The sequence below is a fragment of the Oryctolagus cuniculus genome, chromosome 15 (genome assembly GCF_964237555.1).
Source record: "Oryctolagus cuniculus chromosome 15, mOryCun1.1, whole genome shotgun sequence".
NCBI lineage: Eukaryota > Metazoa > Chordata > Mammalia > Lagomorpha > Leporidae > Oryctolagus > Oryctolagus cuniculus.
In genome coordinates, this window is record NC_091446.1 from 55,456,757 (window position 1) to 55,467,679 (window position 10,923).

The following is a 10,923-nucleotide window of genomic DNA, read 5'->3' on the forward strand; positions in this document are numbered from 1 at the left end:
CAGCAAACAGAATATTTCTCTCTCTGTCTCTCCCTCTCTCTCTGTAGCCCTGCCTTTCAAGTAAGTAAATCTTAAAAAAAAAAAAAAAAAGCATAGAATTAACAAGAAAGAAATGGGAGGAGATGTGTGCTTAGAAAGGGAGTGAACATTTAAAGAAGGGAAAGTACTAGGTCTTCTGTGAACTAAGTCTAGAACTGGGTCTAATCAGAATGGAACGGCTCCTCACTGCCACATGGTAAATGGCTGGGCAATTAGGAGGTGTGCAAGAACAGAGAGGTGAAAAACACGAGTAGCTACCAGCAAAAGGCAGTCTAGATCGAAGGAGAAGACTTCTCTGTGACCACCTGCACTTTTAAAAGCTGGACACTTGTAAAACTGATTCAGTAATTGATACACTTAGCTCCTCATTCACAGCACAACATAATCCTAGAGCAGGTCAGATACTTTCAATTAGCTATCAACCTTTAGAAAGGCTTTGCTCAAAGTATTCTGAACTAAAAGCCACCTCTTCTCATTTTAAACATGGAAGGAAACAGAATTCTACCATATCCATTTTCAGTCCTGAAATAAAGTTTTCAGGAAATTCTTCCATGACTCAGTACTGAAAAAATCTAGCCTGGACTGAGGTGTATGCCCATCTAGGTATAATTCTAAAACTGATTTGCAGAGACCAGACCTCATAGGCTCTGTCTTCTACCCACCAGTTTACTTCCCATATGCCCACAACAGCTGGGGCCGTGCCAGGCAGAAGCCAGGAGCCCAGAACTCCACCTGGGTCTCCTATATGGGTGGCAGGAACCCATCATCTGCTACCTTCCCAGGCGCATCAGTAGGAAGCTGGATTGGGAGCAGAGGTGCCAATGCAACCAGTGCTCTGATAAGCGAGGCAGGCTTCCCAGCAGCTGCTCAACTGGCTGCACCACAGTGCTCACCCCCAGCAACCCAAGTATTGGAGCCTTCACCTGCTGCCTCCCAGGCATTAGCAGGAAGGGCCTGGAACCCAGGCACTCAGAAATGTGATGCAGATGATCCAAGCATTAGCAGCCTACCTGCCTCCCCATGCCGTCCACCCCAGGAAATGACATTTTAAAATGTTGCACCTTCGCTGCTGGGTCACCAGTATCTTATGCTAGGGTCACAGAACCTTGCAGGTCATCAACACCTCTTCCCACCCACTCCAAAAATCCCTGGCCTTAGGTGCATCAGCCCCACCCATATTTGTCAATGTCAAATCCCAGACTACCTCTACCTCCTCACAACACAATCATCCCATTGCATGTATTTTTAGAATTCTCCCCCAGTGCCTTTGCAATTTGGGATTCACAATCTCACAACCTCAGTCTGCTGCAGTTTTCTTGCATTCTCTTTTTTTATCTACTGCAATTTTCATGGCACAATTTTCACATTTTCTCAACAATCCCAAACCCCCCACCCCAAAATGTACTTTTCTTTAGTTCCTGAGGGATTTATTTTTTAAAGATTTATTTATTTATTTATTTGAAAGAGTTACAGAGAGAGAAGGAGAGGCAGAGAGAGAGAGAGAGAGAAAGGTCTTCATCTGCTGGTTCACTCCTCAATTGGCCGCAACAGCCGGAGCTGCGCCCATCTGAAGCCAGGAGCCAGGAGCTTCTTCAGGGTCTCCCGTGTGGGTGCAAGGGCCCAAGGACTTGGGCCATCTTCTGCTTTCCCAGGCCATAGCAGAGAGCTGGATCAGGAGTGGAGCAGCCAGGACTCGAACCAACATCAATATGGGATGCTGGCACTGCAAGCGATGGCTTTACCCAATATGCCACAGCACCAACCCCCCTGAGGGATCTTTGAAAACAATTTAACCTAAATTATTTACATCAGAAACAAGTTGACCCAATATTCACACAGCAGAAAAATGGGACAGGTATTTTACCCGCGATGTTCAGAAGTACTTATTTCTCAAAATATTTCATTCCAGACCGTCAAAGTGCTCTAAAGAAGCTATCCCGGAGCTTGCCCATGCAGACTGAACTCGTCGCCGGAGCCCCAGTCAGAGCAAATCTTAACGAACGCTGCTCACTCGTGACACCCAGAGGATGCAGCTCGGAACTGCAGAAGAACCTGTTCGCAGCCGCTCCATGGTTCCCAGAGCTGGAATATTTGTTCAGGACACCTGGTGCAAAGAGGTAGGCAGAGTTGGGAATCGGGCCTTTGGTGCCAAAAACTGGGAAATTAGATCATCAGCATATACAAGAGTGACTTTTCATGATGTTTACCGTGCTACTTTAGCTCCATAACAGCATGTTGTGTGATAGTCCTATTATAGTGCATATGAATGAGAGTCTATGGCTAAAGAAGAACATCATTGAAAACCTTCTTTGTGGCTGAGAGTGGTCACAGAAGAAGGTCGAGGTCACAGAAGCCTAGAAACATCTTTGATGAATTTGTTCTGATGCCATCGTAGCTTTCCTAGTGCCCATTGCTACTGCACCCATGGATTATGTACATTTTACAGTTGTGTGAAGGCCACTGACATCCCGCCTTGGATTTACCAAAAGCTCCAAGTATGTCTTCCTTGTGATGGAAGACATATTGTCCCCTTTAGTCTGTTGGCTTTCTAGTACTCTTTCCAAATCACAGACAGTGATTTTTCCCTGCGTTAGGAACCTAATCCTTTACAATCTGGGTGGGCAGTGACATGCAGTTATAGCAAATGTACCAGTTTGTTAAAACACACATACAACAATAAAAATCACAACTGTTTTTAACACAAATCCCATGGCCCAGAGAGAAATTTAAATATTTCAAGCATTATTTATTCCAAGAATGCACACTGTATCCAGCCATCTTTTATAGTAGAATTTAACCAGGGTCCAACCATTAAGGTATCATATTATTTTACAAGAAATTTTTTTCCTTTGTTATAAAGGAATTAGGCCAAATATTGATAAAAGGTGTTAGTTGAGGAACATATGCTTTTTGGCCCAAGTGTTGGTTTAAAATACTTGAGCTTTCTTCATAGGAATTATTTGAAAAGCATAGCCTGGATTTGTTTCTTTTCTTTGTTGGGGTGGGAATCAGGGTAGATGGAATTGCTCACCAGTGTCTGGATGTACCCACCAACAGCAAACTCGAATCTGAGGTTGCATTTTTATGTCCATTTGCTGCCTTCCCTGGCTCGTTAGCAGGAAGCTGGATCAGAAGCAGAGCAGCCAGGACCACAACCAGTGCTCCAATACGGCATGCTGGCATCGCAAGCAGCAGATTAACCTGCTGCACCACAGCGTTGGGCCCAAGAGTTTCTTGCTTATCATTTCTATTTCTCAAGTGGGAAAATTAAGACACAGGAAGGTTAAATCACCTGTCCAAGTTCACAAGCTGATAAGTAGCAGAGCTGGAATTTAGACCCGGATGGCCTGGCTCTACTGCCCATGAAGGAAGCATTGCACTATGCCATCTCTCCTTTAGCCTGTGCTGGTGGCATAGTTGCAACTTCGGCTGTGGCTGTACCTAGAGATACCATCACAGAACCCCCAAGGTGACCAGGAGGAAACTACCAGAGGAACTAAGGCAAGGCTTTGCTAGCTCATGCAAATATTTCATGCTAATAAAAGAGTGTCTCCACTGGGGAAACAGTCCCCAGGGTTGGTGAGATGGTAGTATTTTTGTGTCAGTTAAGACACTTCTCCAGGCAGAAGAAGCCCATGAAAGAGCATGAGCTTAGGCAAGTGAACGGAGGGCTGGAACTCACCTCACTGGATCCTTCAGCGGGCCGTCCGTGACGTGCACAGTCCTATATAGTAGTTCTAAATTAACAATAGGTGAAAGAGACCCCCGATTATCATGTAGATAAACCCTCTCTACTGTAACTGTACTGTACTTACAGTTGTGTCTGAGAGCTGGACAACTGAAAATGAGTGAATGTGTATGTAATCGATATCTTGCTCCATCAGCCTATAAAATCACAAACAGGTCAACGTTCATTATGGTGCCCAAAAGGCCATGACTCAAAATACGCTCTTCAGTATCTATCAGCTCAATTGAAACTTAAGCAAGTCCAAAGCGAGTTTCTGCACAACCGCAAAGGGGAGCCTCACGTGTGCCGCCAAGCCCAGGGTCGGTTCCATGCACCAATGGCATTCCGGCAGCTCTGCTCCTGCTCCAACCAGCCCATGACATTGGCTTCTCTGAAACCATAGAGGATGACTGGCCAAGGCTCTTTGGAAGCTGCTGATGCCAGCCATCCTCAGAGTGTCAGAGACAGAGCAGTCTGTGCTGCCTCTTCTCATGCTTCTCTGCCTGCACTCAGAATCTGCAAAACTCTCTGATGAGAGGTTCTTAGCTCCATGCTCAGAATCTCACTGCACTCCTGCCCACCTCTGAGCACCGCCTCTTCAGGACTCTAATTCAATGCGAGGGGTTGAACAGGAAACACATCTCATGGCCACCCTCCTCACTCATTCACCCCTCCACACACCTCTCGTCTTGGTTAGCATTTGATCAAGGCCAGTTTCTGTGCCTGGCACTGCTCTAGGCACTGAGGACAAAGCATTGAGACAGCTAAGGTCACTGCTCCCACCGAGCTTGCATTCTAGCGTGGAGAAGCAGATCAACCAAACAAGAAGCTATCTATTATCCAGTGATAATATTTATTATGAAAACAAGACAGTTGATGTGACAAGGAGACACTGAGGAGTTAACATTGGATCAGCTCAGTAATTTTCAACCCTTTCAAACTGAACAGCCACTGGTCACAGCAAATATCAAGACACAGTAATTAAGACAATGCTTGAGGGGCTGGCACTGTGTGTAGTGAGTAAAGCCGCCAACTGCAGTATTGGCATCCCATATGAGCACCAGTTTGAGTCCTGGCTGCTCCACTTCCAATGCAGCTCTCTGCTATGGCCTGGGAAAGCAGTGGAGGATGGCCCAAGTCCTTGGGCTCCTGCACCCAAGTGGGAGACCTGGAAGAAGCTCTTGGCTCCTGGTTATGGGTCAGCCCAGCTCTGAGCATTGCAGCCATCTAAGGAGTGAACCAGTAAATGGAAGACCTCTCTCTCTCTCTCTCAGCCTCAGCCTCTCTGTAACTCTGCCTTTCAAATACAAAAAAGACACTGCTTGATGCATTGTCACCCCATATTTAAGCCTGTGGGTTTAAATCCCAGCTTCACTTCCAATTTCAGCTTCTTACTAATGCATACCCTGGGAAATAGCAGGTGATGGCCCAGGTACTTGGATACCTGCCACCCATATGAGACACCCAGATTGAGTTCTGGGCTTCTGGTTTCACCCAGCTGCTGTGGGCATTTGGGAAGTGAACCAGCAGATGGGAGATCTCTTTGTGTCTGTCTCCGTACCTTTTAAATAAAATGAAAATAAATAATAGAATTTTTTAGATTTTACTTTTTATTTATTTAAAAGACTGAGTTACAGAGAGGTAGAGGCAGAGAAAGAGAAAGAGAGGGAGATCTTCTGTCTGCTGGTTCACTCCCCAAATGGCCACAACAGCTAGAGCTGGGCCAATCCGATGCTAGGAGCCAGGAGCTTCTTCCGGGTCTTCCATGCAGGTGCAGGGGCCCAAGGACTTGGACCATCTTCTGTTGCTTTCTCAGGTGCATTAGCAGGGAGCTGGGTCAGGAATGGAGCAGCTGGGACTCAAACCAGTGCCCATATGGGATGCTGGCACTACAGGTAGTGCTGTACCTGCTACCCTACAGTACAGGCCCTCATAATATATTTTTAAAAAGAAATATGTAATCATTGTGGGATGGCTAAATCTAACTTATTATCATATACATTACCTCAAATACTTATCTTTTTGTGATAAGAACACTTAAAATCTATTAGCAAATTCTGAAGAATACAGTACCTTGTTATTAGCTAGAATCACCATGTTATACAACAGATCTCTTAAACTTATTCCTCCTATCAAGCTGAAATTTTATGTCCTTTGACCAACATTCCTCAACCTACCCCCACTCAGACCCTAGTAACCACAGTATTTTTCAATATTGTTAGATGAGTTTCATTTTTGAATCCTACAAGCAGAACTTAAATATGTATATTACATGTATATGTATACAGATATACACATTAATATTCCTATCTATAATAAAATAGAGGAATAATAGGACATACACATATAATAAAAGATGTGTTTTGGCATGTAAATGATTGGACATTACTATGCTTAAAGATATAATGAGGCTATTTGATGTTTGCTTTCAAATACTCACCATGAACATAATAGCTTCAAGTGTCCACTGATTATAGGAGTGTCACAAGTGACTCAAATACCACAAGCGGCAGTGCCCTTGGTGACGTGGTTTGCCTAAACAGGAATGAATCTGAATAATGTTCCAAACAAAGCAAAGCTTTATCTTTATCAGTGTATGTGGTAATTGTAACTCCAAGAATTTCAGTAGATATTAAAATTAGGCCAAAAAGAAAAAAGAAAAGAAAACACTTAGCCCCTGGATTTCTATAGCTCCACAGAGTAGATTCTTAGAACAGATCTTTTGCTACATAAGCTGCCCAGAGGGACATTGAGCGGTGTGCAGTGCGTAGGACCACCCTTCACTAGGATTCACGGAGAGTCTCCTACTGCATACTGCTTCATATCTAACACCCCTGGCCTCCACTCCTACTCTGTCACTGAGCTAGCGATACCCTCCTTCTATGACACTCTCTACCTCCTAGAGAGTGCTGCCATCCTCATGAAGAGCCATTCTGCTAAGTGAGTAGGGAAGGGCTCTCCAAGGAGCTGCGCGTGAAGCTGAGAACTGAATGGCCACGTGGAATGACTCTGGGCAAAAGAACATTCCAGGCAAAAGGAACACGCGATCCAACAAGCTTGGAGAGATCAAGGGGCAGAAAAACTGGTTAGTCTAGAGTTATGTAATTAGGAGTGTGCTGAAAGATGGCTTGGGGGCTGGCATTGTGGCATAGCAGGGTTTGTTTCCCCCCCAGAAACCTTTTATTTAAGGAATACAAACTTGATGCATTTCATAAAAACAACTTTAGAAACACAGCAATACTTCCCACAGTACCTGCTCTCCCACCCACACTCCCACCCACCCTATTTCCTCCTCTCATTCCTATTCCCATTCTTATTTTTTTACTAAGATCTACTTTCAATGAACTTTATAACACATATGATTAACTCTATAATAAGTAATGAGTTCAACAAATAGTATGAAAAAAATTTTTCCTCAACAGTGGAGACAAGAGCTGTTCAAAGCCATTGCTTCTCAAAGTGTCAATTTCACTTCTATAGATTACCTTTTAGGTGCTCTATTAGTTACCACAAATCAGAGAGAGAACATATGGTATTTGTCCTTCTGGGACTGGCTTATTTTACAAAGTGTGATGTTTTCCAGTTTCATCCATTTTGTTACAAACAACAAGATTTCTTTTTTTTAAGAATTCCATGATGTACATATCCCATAATTTCTTTATCCAGTCTCCAGTTGAAGGGCATTTGGGTTGATTCCATATCTTAGCTATTGTGAATTGAGCTGAAATGAACAAATTTCATTTCCCTTGGGTAAAATCCCAGGAGTTGCATGGCTGGGTTATACGGTAGGTCTGTATTCAGATTTCTGAGTTACCGCCATACTGCCTTCCACAGTGGCTTTACCAGTTTACATTCCCACCAACAGTGGATTACGGTACCTTTTAACCCACATTCTCGCCGGCATTTGTTGTTTGTTGATTTCTGTATGAAAGCCATTCTAATTGGGGTGATTTGAAACCTCATGTGGTTTTAATTTGCAGTTCCCTGATAGCTAGTGATCCTGAGCATTTTTTCATGTGTCTGTTTGCCATTTGGATTTCCTCTTTTGAAAAATGCCTGTTTAAGTCCTTTGCCCATTTCTTAATTGGGTTGTTTGTTTTATTGTTGTTTATTTTCTTGAGCTTTTTATAGATTTTTTTTTTTAAATTGATTTTTACTTGTAGGTCAGAGTTACACACAGAGAGAAGGAAAGGCCTAGAGAGAGAGGTCTTCATCTGCTGGTTCACTCCCCAGATGGCCACAAAGGCTAGAGTAGCACTGATCCCAAGCCAGGAGCCAGGAGTTTTTCCGGGTCTCCCATGTGGGTGCAGGGGCCCAAGCACTTGGGCCATCTTCCACTGCTTTTCCAGGCCATAGCAGAGAGCTGGACAGGAAGTGGAGCAGCCAGGACTCAAACTGGCACCCACATGGGATGTCTGCACTGCAGGTGGCAGCTTTATCCACTATGCCACAGCACTGGCCCCCTCTTTACATATTCTTAATATTAATCCTTTATCAGTTGTACAGTTTACAAATAATTTATCCTATTCTGTTGGTTGCCTCTTAACTTTGCTAAATGTTTCTTTTGCAGTGCAGAAGCTTCTCAATTTGATGTAATCCCATTTGTCTATTTTGGCTTTGATGTCCTGTGCCTCTGGAGTCTGTTACAAGAGGTGTTTACCTATACCAATGTCTTGCAGAGTTTCCCTGATGTTCATTAATAATTTGATGGTGTCAGGTCGTAGATTTAGGTCTTCAATTCATTTTGAGTGGATTTTTGTATCAGGTATAAGGTAGGGGCTTACTTCATACTTCTGCATGTGGAGATCCAGTTTTCCCAGCACCATTTGTTGAAGAGACTGTCCTTGCTCCAGGGATTGAGTTTAGCTCCTTTGTCAAAGATAAGTTGTTTGTAGATGTGTGGGTTGATTTCTGGAATTTCTGTTCTGTTCCATTGATCTATCCATCTGTTTCTGTACCAGTACCATGCTGTTTTGATTACAATTGTTCTATAGTATGTCTTGAAATCTGGTATTGTGATGCCTCCAACTTTGTTTTTGTTGTATAAGATTGCTTTAGCTATTCAGGGTCTCATGTGTTTCCATATGAATTTCAGCATCATTTTTTATATATCTGAGAAGAATGTCTTTGTTATTTTAATTGGCATCACATTGAATCTGTAAATTGTTTTCAGTAGTACGGACATTCTGATGATATTGATTCTTCCAATCCACGAACATGGAAGATTTTTCTATTTTTTGTATTTTCTTCTATTTCTTTCTTTAATGTCTTGTAATTCTCATCACAGAAATCTTTGATGTCCTTGGTTAAGTTTATTCCAAGGTATTTGATTTTTTTGTAGCTATTATGAATGGAAATGATCTTAGAGGTTCTTTCTCAGCCATGGCATTGTCTGTGTATACAAAGGCTATTGGTTTTTGTGTGTTGATTTTATATCGTGCTACTTTACCAAACTCTTCTATGAGTTCCAATAGTTTCTTAGTGGAGCCTCTTGGATCCCCTTTGTAGAATCATGTCATCTACAAATAGAAACAGTTTGATTTCCTCCTTCCCAATTTGTATCCCTTTGATTTCCTTTTCCTGCCTAATGGCTCTGGGTAATACTTCCAGGACTATACTGAATAGCAGTGGTGAAAGTGGGCATCCTTGTTTGGTTCTAGATCTCAGTGGGAATGCTTCCAACTTTTCCCCATTCAATAGGATGCTGGCCATGGGTTTGTCATAAATTGCCTTGATTGTGTTTAAGAATGTTCCTTCTATACCCAATTTGCTTAACATTTTCATCATGAAAGGGTGTTGTATTTTATCAAATGCTTGTGGTTTTTGTTCTTTAATTTTTTAATGTGATATATAACAGTGATTAATTTGTGAATCTTGAACCATCCCTGTATACTTGGGATAAATCTCACCTATCTGGGTGAATGATCTTTCTGATGTGCTGTTGGATTTTATTGGCTAGTATTTTGTTGAAGACTTTTGGGTCTATGTTCATCAAGAAAATTGATCTGTAGGTTCTCTTTCTCTGTTGCATCTTATTCAGATTTAGGAATTAAGTTGATGCTGGATTCATAGAAAGAGTTTGGTAAGATTCCCTGCCTTTCAATTGTTTTGAATAGCTAGAGAAGAATTGGCAGTGAAGCCATCCAGTCCTAGGCTTTTCTTTGCTGGGAGGGTCTTTATTATTAACTCAATTTTCATCTTGGTTATTGGTCTGTTTAGGTTTTCTATGTCTTCATGGCTCAATTTAGGTAGGTTGTATATGTTCAGGAATCTAACCATTTCTTTTAGGTTTCCCAATTTGTTGGCACACAGCTCTTTTAGTAATTTCAGCTCTTTGTAGTAATTTTTGATGATTCTTTTATTTCTGTGGTTTCTGTATCTTGTTTTTTTGTTGTTTCTTTTGGTTTTGGTTTTGATTAGTTGCGCCAATGATGTGTCTGTTTTGTATATATTTTAAAAAAACAGCTCCTCATTTTGCTGATCTTTTGTATTTTTTTGCTTCAATTTTGTTTATTTCTTCTCTAATTTTAATTATTTCTTTTCTCCTACTAGTTTTGGGTTTGGTTTGCTGTTGTTTTTCTAGGTCCTTGAGATGCACTGGTAGCTCATTTATTTGGTGCCTTTCCAATTTCTTGATGTAGGCACCAATTGCTATAAACTTTCCTCTTAACACTGCTTTTGCTGTATCCCATAAGTTTTGATATGCTGTATTGTCATCTTCATTCATTTCCAGAAATTTTTTGATTTCTCTTTTGATTTCCTCAATGACCCACTGTTCATTCAGAAGCATGTTGTTCAGTCTCATGTGTTTACATATGTTCTGGAGATTCTTGAGTTGTTGATTTCCAGCTTCAGTCCATTGTGGTCAGACAAAATACATGGTATGATTTCAATTTTTTTTTTATTTGCTGAGACTTGCTTTATGTCCTAGCATGTGGTCTATCCTAGAAAAAGTTCCATGCACTGGTGAGAAGAATGTGCATTCTATAACTGTAGGATGAAAAGTTCTGTAGTTATCCATGAGGTTCCTTTGGTCTATAGTGTTAATTAACTCTGTTGTTTCCTTGCTGATTTTCTGTCTGGTTGATCTCTCCATTGCTGAAAGTAGAGTATTGAAGTCTCCCATTACTATTGTATTGGAGGCTATGGTCTCCCTT

At 41.9% G+C, this 10,923-nt stretch overlaps 1 long non-coding RNA gene across 1 annotated transcript; it reads right to left on the minus strand.

Annotated features, from left to right (window-relative positions):
* Positions 1-1,511: 1,511 nt before the first annotated feature.
* LOC127484201 (uncharacterized) lies at positions 1,512-6,923 on the minus strand. Its single transcript, XR_007911009.2, has 3 exons — positions 6,207-6,923; positions 1,875-3,924; positions 1,512-1,705 (listed from the first exon to the last, which is right to left on the minus strand). It is a non-coding gene; the product is annotated as an uncharacterized lncRNA (long non-coding RNA).
* Positions 6,924-10,923: the final 4,000 nt, after the last annotated feature.